Here is a 14817-nt window from a genome sequence, read left to right as displayed (position 1 = left end):
GTGTTGTTTCCTTGTTCAGACTTCTGAAGAGGGTGAGTTCAGGGCTGAGGCTTAAGGAAATCCTTCACGTTTACTACTTCATCAAAGACATTCTGAAATGAAATGGGCTTGCCCCCTCTCTACTGCGCGTGTGCACAACGGAAAGGACAGGAACAGCTTAGATGAGTATGCAGGTCATGGCACCCAAAAATGACAGTCTCTGGGGAACTGGGTCCCCACAGTCATGCCCATGCACTTGTGCTGTATCCTGGGAATTCAGTCCAACAGTTGTCCATGGACAGGCCCCTTTAGAGTGACCAGATGTGTGCCTCTGCCCACCTCTGGCCACCTGGAAACAAAAACAAATTATTAGATGGATAAGCAGACTTAGAGCCCAGGGAGGACCTGAGCCACTGGCTGCCGCGCAGGCCCTTCTGGTGATTAAATGTTAGTGCTGCCAGCTGAGGGGCTCCCTGGCCCCCAGACAGCCGCCACTGTGGGAGATGAGCGGCTCTCCTGCCCACCATCAGCCGTAGGTCACTTCCTTCCACCTGCTTGTGCTCCTTGATGTCACCTTCTCCCTTCAAAGATTCGCAGCTTCTGTGGCCAGCTTCACGGTCCAAGGTCATAGATCATTTTATGCCGGTGGCATTTTTTGAGTGGCTGCTTCCCTGAGTGTTCACGGAGGGCTGTGAATTCACCCATGGTTGTTCTCCAGGGCTCTCACAGGCTGGTGCTCCCGGGAATGTTTCCTTCAAACAGTTAATCCCCATCAGGAGTGCTGGCTCCCATTGGCCTGATCAAAGAGATTCTCGGTGATCTGTCCTCCCTTAAAGCCCCACTAGAGTTGGTTTATTTAACTAATAGCTGCGGCGTTTAATGTTGCTAGTAGCTCAGGGGAGCCTATATAAATTTCCTTTAAGCCAAGAACAATAGGAGTGTGCAGGGGCCTTAAGCAGAGCCAATCTTTAGGTTTAAGAGTTTGAATTTTGAAACTGAAACTATTTCCCCTCCTTAGTAAGAATATAAAAGGAAAAGAAATAGGTAAGTGAACAGATGTTGGTAGTGTGCATTGAAAAGCTAATTTTTAGAAGAAACAAAGAATTGAAAGATAAATCTAGGTCTTTGGCTTCAAGTGTGACTTCTACCCTTTGAGCCCCACCTTTGTGATGTTTCCTTTGGGGACTATGTGTTCCCTGCAGCTTGGTCTCCTCCGTGGTGTAGCGCTCTCACTATAAGCCCATTCATAAGGCAAGTGGCCCTACAGGGACCCAACTTGCTTTAAAACTGAATTCTTGTTGGTGACCCTCAGGGCTGGGTCACTTACGTGCTGCTGGGCACCTGGGTGCCTCACAGTGTGTCTCACCGGGGACTTCAAGTCAGAACCACCCCAGGGATTTCCAACACACAGCTCCCAATTCCCCTGCATCACCTCTGATTTAACACATGGCACTGGCATGCCATAGCGTGTTCAAGTTTACAGATGATTTTGTGTTGGTCACATTTTAGAATGGCTGCTTCCCTGGGCATGAGGAACACACCTTTATTCACTACTCAATCTTCATTTTGGGGCCAAAAATCACTAATGTGTTTCTGATGCATGTAAAGACCAATGTATCAGAACCTACCAACTTTTCTCTGTCAAGTTTCAGTCCATCCCTCTTCCAGACAGACTCTGGAAAAAGGTTTCCAGAATATTCTAGACTTGGACAAGATCCCTATCAGGCAACCCTGACCTCTTGGCATAATGGAAAATACCCAGGCCAGGGATTGTACCTTTGCACATCCGCTCTCTCAGACCTGCACCTTCTCCAGGGCTCCCCCACCCACTGTGGATCTGAAGACGCTGAATCTGACCTGTTGGCAGGTGTGTACCTTGTCAAGAAGAAAATGAAGGGAGCTTTTGGTTTGCCAGTGCTGGCATACACACTTTAATTTTAGGGTCTTCATCTGCTTTGGTAGATAAATCACAAACATTTCCATGAATAACCACGTCTGTTATGCAAATTGGTTTCCGTCTGCTGGTCTGTTGAGAATAATGTTCCATAATTACAACAGTTATTTACTTCTGGGCAAATCAGCTTTCTCACCACCTTCTCCATTCGAGAGAGGCCTTCAACTGTTATAGGAGCCTGTGTGTCTGTAAGGGCTGGGGGCTCTGTGGTCTGAGTCTGTAGGTCCTGGGCAGAGGGGGATCTGAATACTGTCAGCCAACGAGAGGATTAGGCCCCCTCTCTGGCCTCTTGGCAAGGAGATGTCCAGGACACTGTCCCCTCAAGGCATTTACAGCTGGTTGAGGAAGTAAGTCACAATGAACAAATGGAAGAGAATTAAGCCCTAAAATGATGGTTCCGCTCAGGATCCATGCAGTAAGTATTAGCAAGGAAGGGATTGGTGTGTCATGGAGAATTTAGTGTTGGCATTCTGTAGGACAACTTGCCATGGACTTGGGAAGATGGGATGGCCATCTGGAGGGGGACCTCAGGTGGGAAGGTATTCCAGGTCCAGAGCAGAGACAGGAGGAAGGCGCAAGAGTCCTGTGGCCTGAATGCAGGGAGGGAGGCTCCCAGCCTGGAGTGTCTGAGCTCTGGTCTGAGTCCTGCCAGGCTCACAACAGACCTGCCAACAAAATAGTGCAGTAGGTGGGAGTATCTCCACTTAGGGAGTCTGAGGCAGGGTGAAATTAAAGTGGGTTGCCTAAGTTACAAAACCAGGAAGGTGAGAGAGAGATAAGATATGGAAGCAGGATCAGAAGACAACAGGAGTTCTAGAGTTCCAGGGAGAGTAATTGGGACACAACTGTAGGATTTTAACCAATGGTGAAATCCCAGTGTTGGGAGGATGGGTCAGATCGGACATGTGATGGGGGAGAGGAGACCGTGGTCCTGCTTTCCTATCTGGACACCGTGTCTTCCTTCCCAAAGATGTCTTTTTCACTTTGATTTTGTAAATTGAAAGCAATCAGAATATTATCCATGTTTTTATTTCCCATCTTTTATAGATAAGGATAATGAGGCCAAGTAAAAGTTGTCACCAGTCATTTGTTCTTTTTCACTGGCTAGTCCCAGAGTGCTCAGAGTGGTCTGAGCTTGGCTATAATAATGATATTGACATCACAGGACATTCATTCCATACTTGTTACTGGGCAAAGAGTCTAAAAACTGTCACTGTCCTCCCTGGTGGAACAAGGGGTTAAGTCTCAGCACTGTGAAGCTGTCCGCAGCCTCTGTAGCATGAGTTCGATCCCCGGCCAGGGAGCTACCCCCATGGTGCAGCAGACCTCTCCTGTCTCGCCTGCTGCTCCCCTCAGCAGTGAATTTCAATCAATTGCCTGTTCTGCTCCCCGCTCTGTCTCTGGTGAATCCTCTCACCACCCCCGCACCTCTGTCCTGTACCCCAGTTCCTGTATGCATAAATAAATAAATCTTTAAAAAAAATAAAAAATAAATACTGTCACCAGTATTAGAACTTCTCTTATCAATTCTGGTCCAGTTACCTTCTGCAACAAATGCAAACACAAGGGGCTTTGGTGTAGGAAAAAAAAATATTCTAAAGACAAGGTAGAAGGAGAGGGAGAATCTGGAGCCAGGACCTGCAGCACCCTCCCTTCCCTCTGCCAGCACAAAATCTTACCAAGTTCTGCCACCACCAGGGTGGTAGGATGCAGCAGACCTGCCTCCACTGAGGCCAAGAGGCCCCACTGCCAGGAAGGCTACTACTGTCTAGCAGGCAGGACTGCTGTTGTCCTCAGCAGGGAAGAGAGGACGTACATGCATTGTTCACTGTTAAAGTCTCTCAAAATGGCCACTTGGCTCTACCCCCTTCCCGGCAGCCCCTTGTGCATGTTGTCAGGGGTGGAGTTGAGCCCATAGCATTGTGCTGGTGCCATTCCCTCTGCCCTGGGTGGTGTCCTGACATCAGGGGACTGAGTTCAGTCCCTTGTTCTGATGGGTATGGTTGGCCCCCAGTCCAGGAGACTGTGCTGGCCACCCTGGGCTTTGGAGCCACAGCACTCAGCTGCCCCAGGCGGCTCCAACAATTTCAGCACCATCTATAGTCCTCAATAGAACATGATCCTTGTCTTCAAACACTTGCATTCCAGTATGGAAGAATTCAAAGTTTTTTATTGGGCATAGAAAACTACTAGCCACATGCTCCATGCTGAGGGGCATTCTTCATTCACTTTACTGTGATTTTGTTGGGAAAGGGTCAGAAATTTGAACTACAGGGTGTCCTGATGAGTATAAGTTACACAAATAGGCTCCTAACAGATAAAACTAAAATTTGAACTGAAAGAACTAGATAAATATAGAATTGTCCCCTCAGTATCTAGTAGATGGAGGCAAGGTTGAGGAGGGCGTGGGAGGCTGGTGAGGAGTCAGGTCAGCGATAGAAAAATAAAGGAGCAATACTTTCTCTGCACTGTAGACTCATAGGAATGTCAGTCACTCTGTGACCTGATCCCATGAGCAATGGGACTTTTATTTTTTTTTAAAGAATTATTTATTTATGCATACAAGAGCTGGGGTGCAGGCCAGAGGTGTGAGTGGTGAGAGAGGATTCACCAGAGACAGAGTGGGGAGCAGAACAGGTGGATCTACTGAAATACACTGCGGAGGGGAGCAGCGGGTGAGACAGGAGAGGTCTGCTGCACCATGTGGGTCAGCTCCCTGACTGTGGACTGAACCTGTGCTGCAGTCTGCAGATAGCTTCACAGCACTGAGACTTAACCCCTTGCACTACCAGGGAGGCCTGCACTGGGACTTTTATAGGAGCATTTATACATTTATTCCAGGAGGGTTTATTGAGCACCTCTGCTTGCCAAAAACTGTGCAAGTATTCACAGTACTGTATTCGTTGCTGAACAGACCAAGAGTATTCGTTGCTGAACAGACCAAGTCTTGTTATCTATGATTCACAGGCTGGTCATAGAGACTGAAGCATTCAGGGGACTGAGATCAGAATGGGGTTCTGAGAAGGGGTAGATGTTAGGGGTTATGCAAGTGCAAGGAGACTTCATGACCAGGATCAGAAAAGGCTTCCAGGTAGAAGTGGCGTTCACTCACCTTGTTCTTGTAGATGCAGCTTCCTCCCCATTCCAGGACATGCTCACTCAATGTTCCCTTCACAGCGAATGATGCTCCCTGTCCTTTTGATGATCTATTCTCATGCATCTTTAGGTCTTGGTATAAAGAGAGGACTTTCCCTGATCTTGCTCCCCAAATACGAATGATGACACCTTTGTTATTTTTCTTTTTTTTAAAAAAAAAAAGATTTATTTTTATTTTATTTATACAATAACCGGGGCACAGGCCAGATGTATGGGGGGGTGAGAGGATTCACCAGAGACAGAGCTGGGAACAGAACAGGCAGAATGACTGAAATACACTGCTGAGGGGAGCAGCAGGTGAGACAGGAGTGGTCTGCCGCGTCATGTGGGTTGCTCCACGGCAGGGGCAGGTGGGGATCCGAACCGGCACTGCAGAGGCCGCGGGCAGCTTCACAGTGCTGCGCTCACCACCTGCACCACCAGGAAGGCCCCAGCTTTGTTATTTTTCTTTCCTCTTTCGCCTGATTCTTTTTCTGTACGAGACAAACACATCTGTTTCCATGTCAATCTTCAAATAGCTACCTATTTTTCCCACTAGGGTGTGAGTTCCTTAAGGTAGACTTTCCCGTCACAGCAGGACACTCAATAAATATTAGCGAGATGCATGAGTGAAATCACCCAACCAAGACAATCAAGAAACCCTCTGAATTTTCATCTGAAAAGTGGGATTTATGTACCAACTTCATAGGGTTTCTGTAGTATGGTTGGTTGAGTGACGTCTCCCAAAGGTGTTCACATAGTAACTCTTGGAACCTATGGCTGTGCTAGTTTATATGGCAAAGGAGACTTTGCAGATATGACGGAGAGAAGATGGAAGGATTATCCTGGATGGGTTCAATGTAATCAAGGGGCAGGGAGACAGGAGATCAGAAGGGCAAAGGCAGTGTGATGGAGGAAGCAGAGAAAGACTGAAAGGGTTATGTGGGAGGCTGTGAAGATGCAGGAAGGGGCCACAGGCAAGCAAGACACATATTTTCCCCCCGGAGTCTTTGGAAGGGTTGTTCCCTGCTGACACTTTATTTACCCCTGCAAGTCTTGACACCTTGCTCTAGCTTCATTTTGGACTTTTGAATTTCTAAGTTTTTTTTTAAGATTAAAAAAACTGGAATATTTTAAGCCTCTAAATTTGTAATAGTTTGTTATGGCAGCAATAGGAAACTAATACATGTTGGGATCAAATAAGATGTGTGGGAAGGATCTTGGAAAAAGCACAAAGCCAGGAGTCATTATTAGTTTATGACAGCCCACACCTTGTTTATCCCTCTGGTGTACCGGTCGGTGTAAGTTGCAGCTTCCATAATGTGGAGAGATGGTTGAATAATAGCCCTACACCCCAAGGAAGGGTATTTTTTCATGCTTTATAATTGCCATAGAGCTTGACAATCTTCCAGGTCTTATAGTTCTTAATTATGCTCTCATGCATATGCATCAAATACCCACATGCTCCTACCTAGTTTGTTACTGCAGATATTTGGAAAAAAAATATATTTGGAACAGTTTCCTCTGCATGCATCTCCCTCTGAAAATATGCTATGAAATATTTCACCTCCACTGCAATAATCTGCTCCAGTGGGGACATACTTGCCAATCTTCCCTGCACGATGGAATTAAACCTCTGCTCTCATCTGCTGCAGTCTCAGAGCCTGCTTATTATACCTGGCAATTCTCTCTGCTTAAGTCCCAGGGGCTTAATTGCAGATTTGGTTCTCTGGGTTTGTGTCTGCCTAGCTGGGGATGGTCAGCAATCCAGGACGGACCAGGGAGTATCTGACCCAGGAGGTTATATTTAAGTGACAGCTAAGGGGAAGAAAGGGTGTTGGTATTTTTTGCTTGATGTTTCTCCCCATTAGGAATGCCTCTGCTGGGGTCTGTGCTCCTGGCCCACTGAATTCTAGCTGAGTAGCACATAATACTAGAGGGGTAGTTTTATCTACAGATCCATGGCTTTGCCTGCTGATAGTATGCAAATTTCCCATATACGGCTTTCAGTTCTACACGGCTCAGTTTACCACTCTGCAAGTCAGTTTTCTCTTGGGGTGCTCTCTCTTCCTTCTGCTCTCTCTGATTTGTCCCCTGACCTACAGATGCCTGTAGGAACCATACCTTCTTGTTTCTGTGGGGAAAATGACAGTAGATCCATCTTCATGGGGCATTTTTATGAAATGGACCAAACATCATTCTGTTGGTGAGCTAAAAGGTGGGTGGGTCTCAATTTTTGACTGTTAGACTGAACTTAAAAAATGTTTTTTTGTGAGAGAGGAGATCTCATCTTTGAAACCTCCAATTTATAACACAGGAGCTGTGTCACCAGGTAAATCCCTTAGCCTCTCTGCATTTTGGTTTTCTTATCCGTAAATTGGAGATGGTCATTTAAGCATGGCAGTCACTCCAGGAGGATTAAATAAGTTATTATGTAAAATGCATATCTCAGAGCAGTTACTTGTTCCCTCCTCTGCCCCTTTACTCCATGTTCACACTTGAGGTACACACTCCAACCCTCCCTACCCCCACTGTGAATTTGCTTGAAAGGGAAGATTCTGAAGTCTCAAGTCCAGGGAATTAGATTCCATTGAGAGAAGCCTGGGAATCTGCATTTGAAGTGAGCTGCCCAGGTGACCCAGATGCGGGTGGTCTTCAGACACTACTTATAGGTGCTGCTCCATGGGCTGTGAGGATGGGACGCATGAACCATAAGCATCTTAAGGGCAGTGCCTATGTGGTTTCAGTTGGGGCAATCCCAATGCCTGTCACAGCGGACACACCCAATGCACATTGGCCAATGTTAAATTAATTCCCCTGTGCACTCTTGATATTATCTGATCTTTTTTTTCAAGGTTATACTCCTCACTGGGCAATTAGAAGTCTACGTATGAAGTCCACTAGTGCAACAGTCTGCCATCTGAACCCTGAAACATTCCTAGTGGCCACCTGGAGTCCTCATTCTACCCAAGTCTGGCATGTACGAATCTAATCATCTTTCAGTAAATCCCGGCACAAAGTCATGTTTTCTGAGATGCCTTCCCTGGTGAGAGTTAACACTGCCTTCCTCTGAAATCAGTTTTCCATGTCATTTTAAGCAGGTTAACTGTGAATTCTTACAGATGTGTATTTGCTCTCTCAGCTAATTGTGTGTTCTTGAAATTTCCTCCTAATATCTCTCAAATACTTCTCTTTCTCCCAACTCAAACATGTTTGACCCAGTCCCAGTGCCATCATCTTGCTTGATTTACTAGATTAGCTCCTTTTCTGGTCTGTCCAGACCATCCGGGCCCCTTCCAAATTGCTCTTATCTTCATAGCCTTTGTACACAGGAGTCTGATAACATTAACATTCTGCAACCATTATTCACCCACCCTGCCACTTAACATCCTTCATTGCTTCTCTCTGCCATTGGAATGAAGCCAACAGTTTGAGCATAACCTCAGAAGCTCTGTGGGGCTTGACTGCCCCTGCCTCTCCAGTCTCATCTTGTATTATCATCCTCTCACTCCGGCCTGCTTTAGTTCCTTAAAAGCAGTGTGCTGCCTCTGGCCACTGGGCCTTTGCACATGAAGATCCACCTTGCCGAGGATTCTCTTCTAATCTTTGCCTTTGGTCTAGTTAACTTTGTTTTCAGCTCTGAGGACAAATCTAACTTCCTTAGTGAAGCCTCCTGTTGAGACTCCAAGTCTAGGTAAAATTCCTTTGGTATATGATCTCATCAAACTGTGCTCCTTTGCCTCATTGCCCTTATGCTTCTTTAAACTTATCAGTTCTACAGAAATTTCAATAATATTTGTCTCCACAAAAGCAGGAAACTGTTTGCTTTTGTTCACCTGTGTCTTCTTCATATTAGAAAGTAAGACAACCAACGCACACCAGGAGCTCAGATCTATTTTGTGAATGAATGGAAGAGAGAATGCATAGATGAAGAATGTGAAGGTTTTACTTTGAATGGGGCCTGTTGTTTTGGACTCATCCAAAAAGCACTGGATTTCATTAAGTTCTAGGAATCAGAATTCAGCAGTTGGTCTCTAAAAAATAACTTGAAGTTGGAAAACTGATGAGAATTTTGTTTTGTTGCTTAATTTAGATACAAGGACTATGCTGAGTTTAGGTAAGTTTAGGCAATCCTAGGCAAGGGGGGCTTATATTCATTAAGTGTTAGTCCTCAAATCCTCTATTGAGTAGATTTTGCTGACTAAATGACTATGGAACAGATTTTGGTTGGACAGATGGTTACAGAGTACTATGTACTATGTCAATGTGAGTTTTAGAGAATTTTTTTTTTCAATGAGCAAGAAGGTGACTGCTGTGATTAAACAAGGGGTATATGGGAGATGCGAATGGGGAGAAAATCTGTGGAATCTCTCTGGATTGAGATCATATGTCAATCATTGCCTTCCTATGCCACCATATGCCGTACTGTGCATGAAATACCATACAAGGGCACACCATCATAGACCCTCCACCCAAAACTAACTCTAGAAATACTATGCAAGAGTAAAGTTGGCTGGGGTATAGGTGATGGGAAGTAAAGGTCATGGTCAGGAATACAATGTTTAAAAATGTATAAAGAAAATGTAGAAGAATGAAAGGATGGGTTGAAGGGCAGCAGCACACAGAAACTATGGGATATAGAAAGGTTCTGGAGATTCCGATCATGGAAACCAGTCAACACAGTTTGGGGGGTCCTGCTTCCTCCCAAGGCTTTCCTCTTGGGCACTTGCTCCCAGCCTGGATTAAGGAGGTTGACCAAGGCACTCGTGTTGGTGGCAGGCAGTCTGCTTTTGCCCCTTCTCATGCAGTTGGCTGGTCTACAGCAATTTCCTAAGTAGAATTGAATTATCCAGTTGCCTCTCTGGAAATATGGAATTGAGGTAGTGAAGACTATTCATTAGAACCTGAGCCCAAAGTGTATGAGGAGATGGAGTTAGTCAGCCCCAGTGAAGACAAAGCTGAAATTATGCAGCAGAAATCATGAGTGAGAAAGGGATCTACAGGAGGGAGGAGATGGCACAATCAGACCAGGCAAGACTATTTGCATCAGAGAGAATCAGAGAGACAAAGAATTGGTCCTTGTGCCTTCCACTTAGATCCTCTTTCCAGGCGACCTGGCTGGCCAGGTGGCTGTGACTTCTGTAACATTTCAATAAACTCTCCTCTGAAAGGGCTCACTTGCTGGTATCTCTGTTCTTTATATTCAAAAGAAACGTGAGAAGCAATCAGTGCTTGAGCATGTGATGGAACAAACCATTTCAACTTGAATTTGAGAGGTACCTGGGAGGACTCCATTTTCCTAGATGTGAGCCATAAACACAGCCTTAGAGGAAACACACTGGAAATATCAAGTTTTCTGCAACTAAGTTAGTTCTTTATTTATGTGTACAGTCAACATTCTGGAGCCCACTCTTGAGAAGGGAGATTTCCTGACTGGACATGTCTAGCATGAGTTGGGTTCACAGCCTGCAGCCCCCAAGACTGAGGTCCAGGTAGAGCATCTTCTGGGAAAATGTTAGTAGAAATGACAGGCAGACAAAGGATAGGTCTAGCTTTTTCCTTTTCCCCTCCAGCAGAAACCTGGCCTAGCAAAGACCTTATAGTACCTTTTGTACCTTTCTTACCCTTCTAGATTATTTCTCAGGTGTTAGCTCCGTGCTGATGCTCTTGTAAATTCATATCGGCTGCTAATTCCCCATAGACTGTGTTTCAGCCACTGGCCCTAAATGCCTTCAGATGTTCAAGTCAGCAGACTCAGCACCCCCCTCCCTGGCCTAGGTGTTGTCAGCTAGTCAGCAAGTGTTTACTGAGCGTCCTCTGGGTGCCCATCTCTGCACCAGGTGTTCTGTGCACTTGGCTTATGTGTGAAGAGAACAGTTAATTGACTGCTGGATGTGCTGTTCTGTTGGAAGAGTTCTGATGCTTTGGTAAGCATTGCCTGGGCAACCAGACCAAGAGTCTGGTAATTAATTAATACCGCAGTGATCGCACCCAATGTGAGCTAAAGAGAAGTGGAAAGTGGCTGGGATGACTTTGTTTTTTTGTGAAGAAGGGTGCTAGAGAGACATGCAGTTTTGCAGCCTGGGAGGGATTTTGTCCCATTTTCAAGCTTACTGGGAAAAGACACTGAGAGAAGTGATGTGGTGGGAGGGGAAGGAACTGATGAAAACGGTTCTGCACACAAGTGAGAGGGTGACCAGCCACAAAGCCATCGACAGTTTTCTCCAAAGAGAAGGAAACCACAGCTCAAAGGCCCATCGAGGGAGAAACTCCACAGCTGAGTTAGGGTTCAGCTTCTGAAGACGAGCCTCCCGACCGTGGCTCCGAGGAAGATCAACATAGAAGGGCTTTTATAGAAACAGGTGGGGCACAAAAACGCGTGTTTTGTATAACTTTTCATTTTGTTTAATAGTGTAAGTGTGCATAGTTAAAAAACCACCATTGATTTTTACCAGTTCCCCATGGATTACTCAGGACTTGAACAATCACAAAATGTTTGCTCCTTCATATTCACATACATATGTATTGAGATAGATACATATGTAATCAAGAATAATTAAAAATTGTGTTAGTTAATACTGCAGTGATCCCCAATAATCCATGGAGAATTTGGACAATCAATAATTGTGGGTTTTTTTTAATTATATGCAATACATACGCAAAATTAAACGAAACAAGGACTGTGCACATCATGGGTTTCTTTCCACAATCCTGGCCCTAATCTATAGCCAAAGCTCTTTGGATGTCAAAGAAACTCATTCATAGGCTGCACTGAGACAATCATATTCTTTCTCTCTTTAAAAATTTTACTAAGAAACTAAATTATTCAAAGATTAGGGAAGAGGGGAAGAGGTGTTATAGAGACCTGGTGCTACGTATACATTTCCTTCCTTGAGTATCCAGAAATCCCTAGAAGCAGTGAACAAGACTGGAGAGAGGGAGAATTCATTCATTCATTCATTCATTCTTTCTTTTCTTTTTTAAACAAAGGTAACTGATAGAAGTTTCAGGTGTACAGCTTCATACCTTAACAACTGTCTGTACCACACCACACCCACCACCACAGGTCTTGTCACCATCCACCCCTATCCAAATGACCCCCTCTACCTGTTCCACTCACCCTTCCGCTCCCCTCCCCCTCTATTAACTGCCGTTCTGTCATCAGAATTTATGGATTTGTTTTTGTTTGTTCATTTGCTTTGTGTCTTCAAAACTATTCACTGAGTATCCTCCTTGTCTCATACTTTCTTCTGGACACAGAGGTGCAACAGTGATTAAAACAAAGTCCCCTTCTCATAGAATTACATTCTAGTGAGGCAAGGGAGAGGCAGATGGCAAATAAAATGCACTATGTGCTCAGGGAGTGGTGTTATGAAGGAAAATTAAAGCCTTATGGCCATGGAGATTGATGGAATCGAGAGGCTGCCATTTTAGAGAAGGAAGACAGGAAAGGTGGAACCAGGGGAGAGACCAGGCTTCGTGTGGTCCTAGAGAAATGGACAGAGGAGTTCTTTGGAGATCTGCTCTCCTTACTGTTGTGGGGTCCTGAGCCATACCTGACGAGATAGCTGACGAATGACCCTTTCTTGCTTAAATCAGTTTGGGCGGTTTTCCTTTTCTGATAGTTAAGAGATTTCAAAGTCACTCACAGATCCACAAGCTTAATGCAGTTACAAACTATCTGGATTTTTAGTAGAACTTCCCTGTGACAGCATGTGTCTCTTTATTACCTAAGAGCGAAGTCTTTAAAGGACAGGAGCCTTACAGAGGTGCAACAACCTACCAGCCTGTGAACAAAATAGATGTCAGGAGGTAATAACTCAGCACCTATTTCCTTTCCCAGTTTGAGCAAATTTTGAAAATGGAAGGAAATTATATTCTTGAAAGCATTAACAGACCATTCCTGCCAAGATCATTTCAATTTGTCTGGAGGATTTGGGAAGCTTGGAGATATGAATGGCTATTTCTTTAAATTGAGGGCCCCCATCAGACCACCACCAGAGCTGGTCCCCATCCAGGACTCAATTCATTCAGGATGGCTCTGAGTGATTCTATAGCAAAGCTGGGCTGCTGGCCTTCTTGCTCTAGGTAAGGAACCAACCCAGAAGATGGGTTCCCTCTACAACTCTATGTACCCCCAAGACACACTCAGGCATCAAAGAGAAATATAAGGAACACTCTGGCTTGGGACAATCACTACTGCTGGACCCAGGTTTAAGGAAGAATAACATTTATTGAGTACTCTGACACTTGACATACCTGATCTTCTATTGCTGAAGAATGAACTTCATTCTAAAGATGAGGAAACTGAACTGCAAAGAGATTAAGTGCCTTGCTGGATCAAAGTCTGCGTTTTAAGCTATAAAGAATACTCTGCTTGATAAAGCAGAAAACGAATACTAAGAGGATTCGGAGATCCTCAGAGAGCCGAGGCTCCTGGAGTGATGCCTAATGTCACGCTGTGCAGTGGTCCGCTGAGTAGGCTGCTCTTGCAGAGAACTGGATGCCAGTATTTGCACCGGTGCCACTCTGTGCAGGCCTTTGGCTCTGCCATGTCTGCTATTGCTGCATCATACCCCAAGAACCCCTACTACCCCGACTCCCTGCCCTTCTCTCTCATCTTATCAGCTCTCCTGTACAATCTGGCATCAGAGTCAGGAGTCCAAATTTGGACTCTAGCTGCAAGGGAGGCTAGGAAAAGAGCAAACTTGTGTTTTCATCTCTTCTTGGAGAGTCTGTTTCAGTCCCTTGTCAAGGGGAAAATTCCCCCCAAATAGAAAGTGGATCAGGCAGTCCAATGCTTTGCCCACCAGTGTTGCCAAGATGAAGTACTTGTGAACTTTATTTTTTACAAATTCTTGAGCAAATATTGTGTTGAATATTTTAATTATGCCCATCATGTCACTCAGTGGTGGAGCAGAAAAGAGCAAAGTACACAGTCCTTGCCCTCAAGGTGAGGGCTTAGCCTTCCCCTCCAGGTCAGAGCTTAGCCTTCCCCTCCAAGTCAGAGCTTAGCCTTCCCCTCCAGGTCAGAGCTTAGCCTGCCCCTCCAGGTCATGAGCAACAATCATGGTTGATTCGTATATTGACTGCCATCTCTATTACTTCTCTATGTCTATTGTCTCTGAATCCTACAACAGCCCTGCAAGGATGGGTATGACCATGGAGCTCAGGAAGGCTCATAACTTGCCTGTTACCCAGTTAAGATACTGCAAACCCCAGGCTGAAACCCAAGGTCTGTCTAAACAATTCCATTGTGGAAGCGCTGGGGGACAGAGGGCTCAGTTACTTACTGAAATGCACCTGATGGAAGATCAGGCTTGGAACACAGGCCTCTGACCCCATGAGCATAACCTCTAAACTAACCAGACTCCACGTCAGCTGTGTCACCCACACCGTGTGCTGGCTGGTCTGCCCCACTGTGCCTTTCATTCAGTCCTGAGCTTTTAAAACCTGCCCTTCCCAGCTCTGTCTTTTTGAAGGATGGTGACCGCCTCAGCTGATTCCAGGTGTCACTAAAACCAGGCCACCCCAGCACTGAGGGCGGGCTGGAGGGGCTCAGGCATTTTGCCAGGGCATCATGAGGGTCCCTTCCTGGTCGGAGGCCTGTGAGAAGGGTTTTCTCCTAGAATGTGTGACTCCTTCGGGCACAGAAGGCTATCAGCTTTACCTACAACCCCCCGACCCCCGTGAGGCTGCTGGACCTTTGGTCTCGGATCACCCCTTGACCACTGGCAAGTTCTTCCCTT

Source organism: Talpa europaea (genome assembly GCF_964194135.1).
Source record: "Talpa europaea genome assembly, chromosome: 6".
Lineage (NCBI taxonomy): Eukaryota > Metazoa > Chordata > Mammalia > Eulipotyphla > Talpidae > Talpa > Talpa europaea.
Note: the sequence above shows the minus strand (reverse complement) of the source record.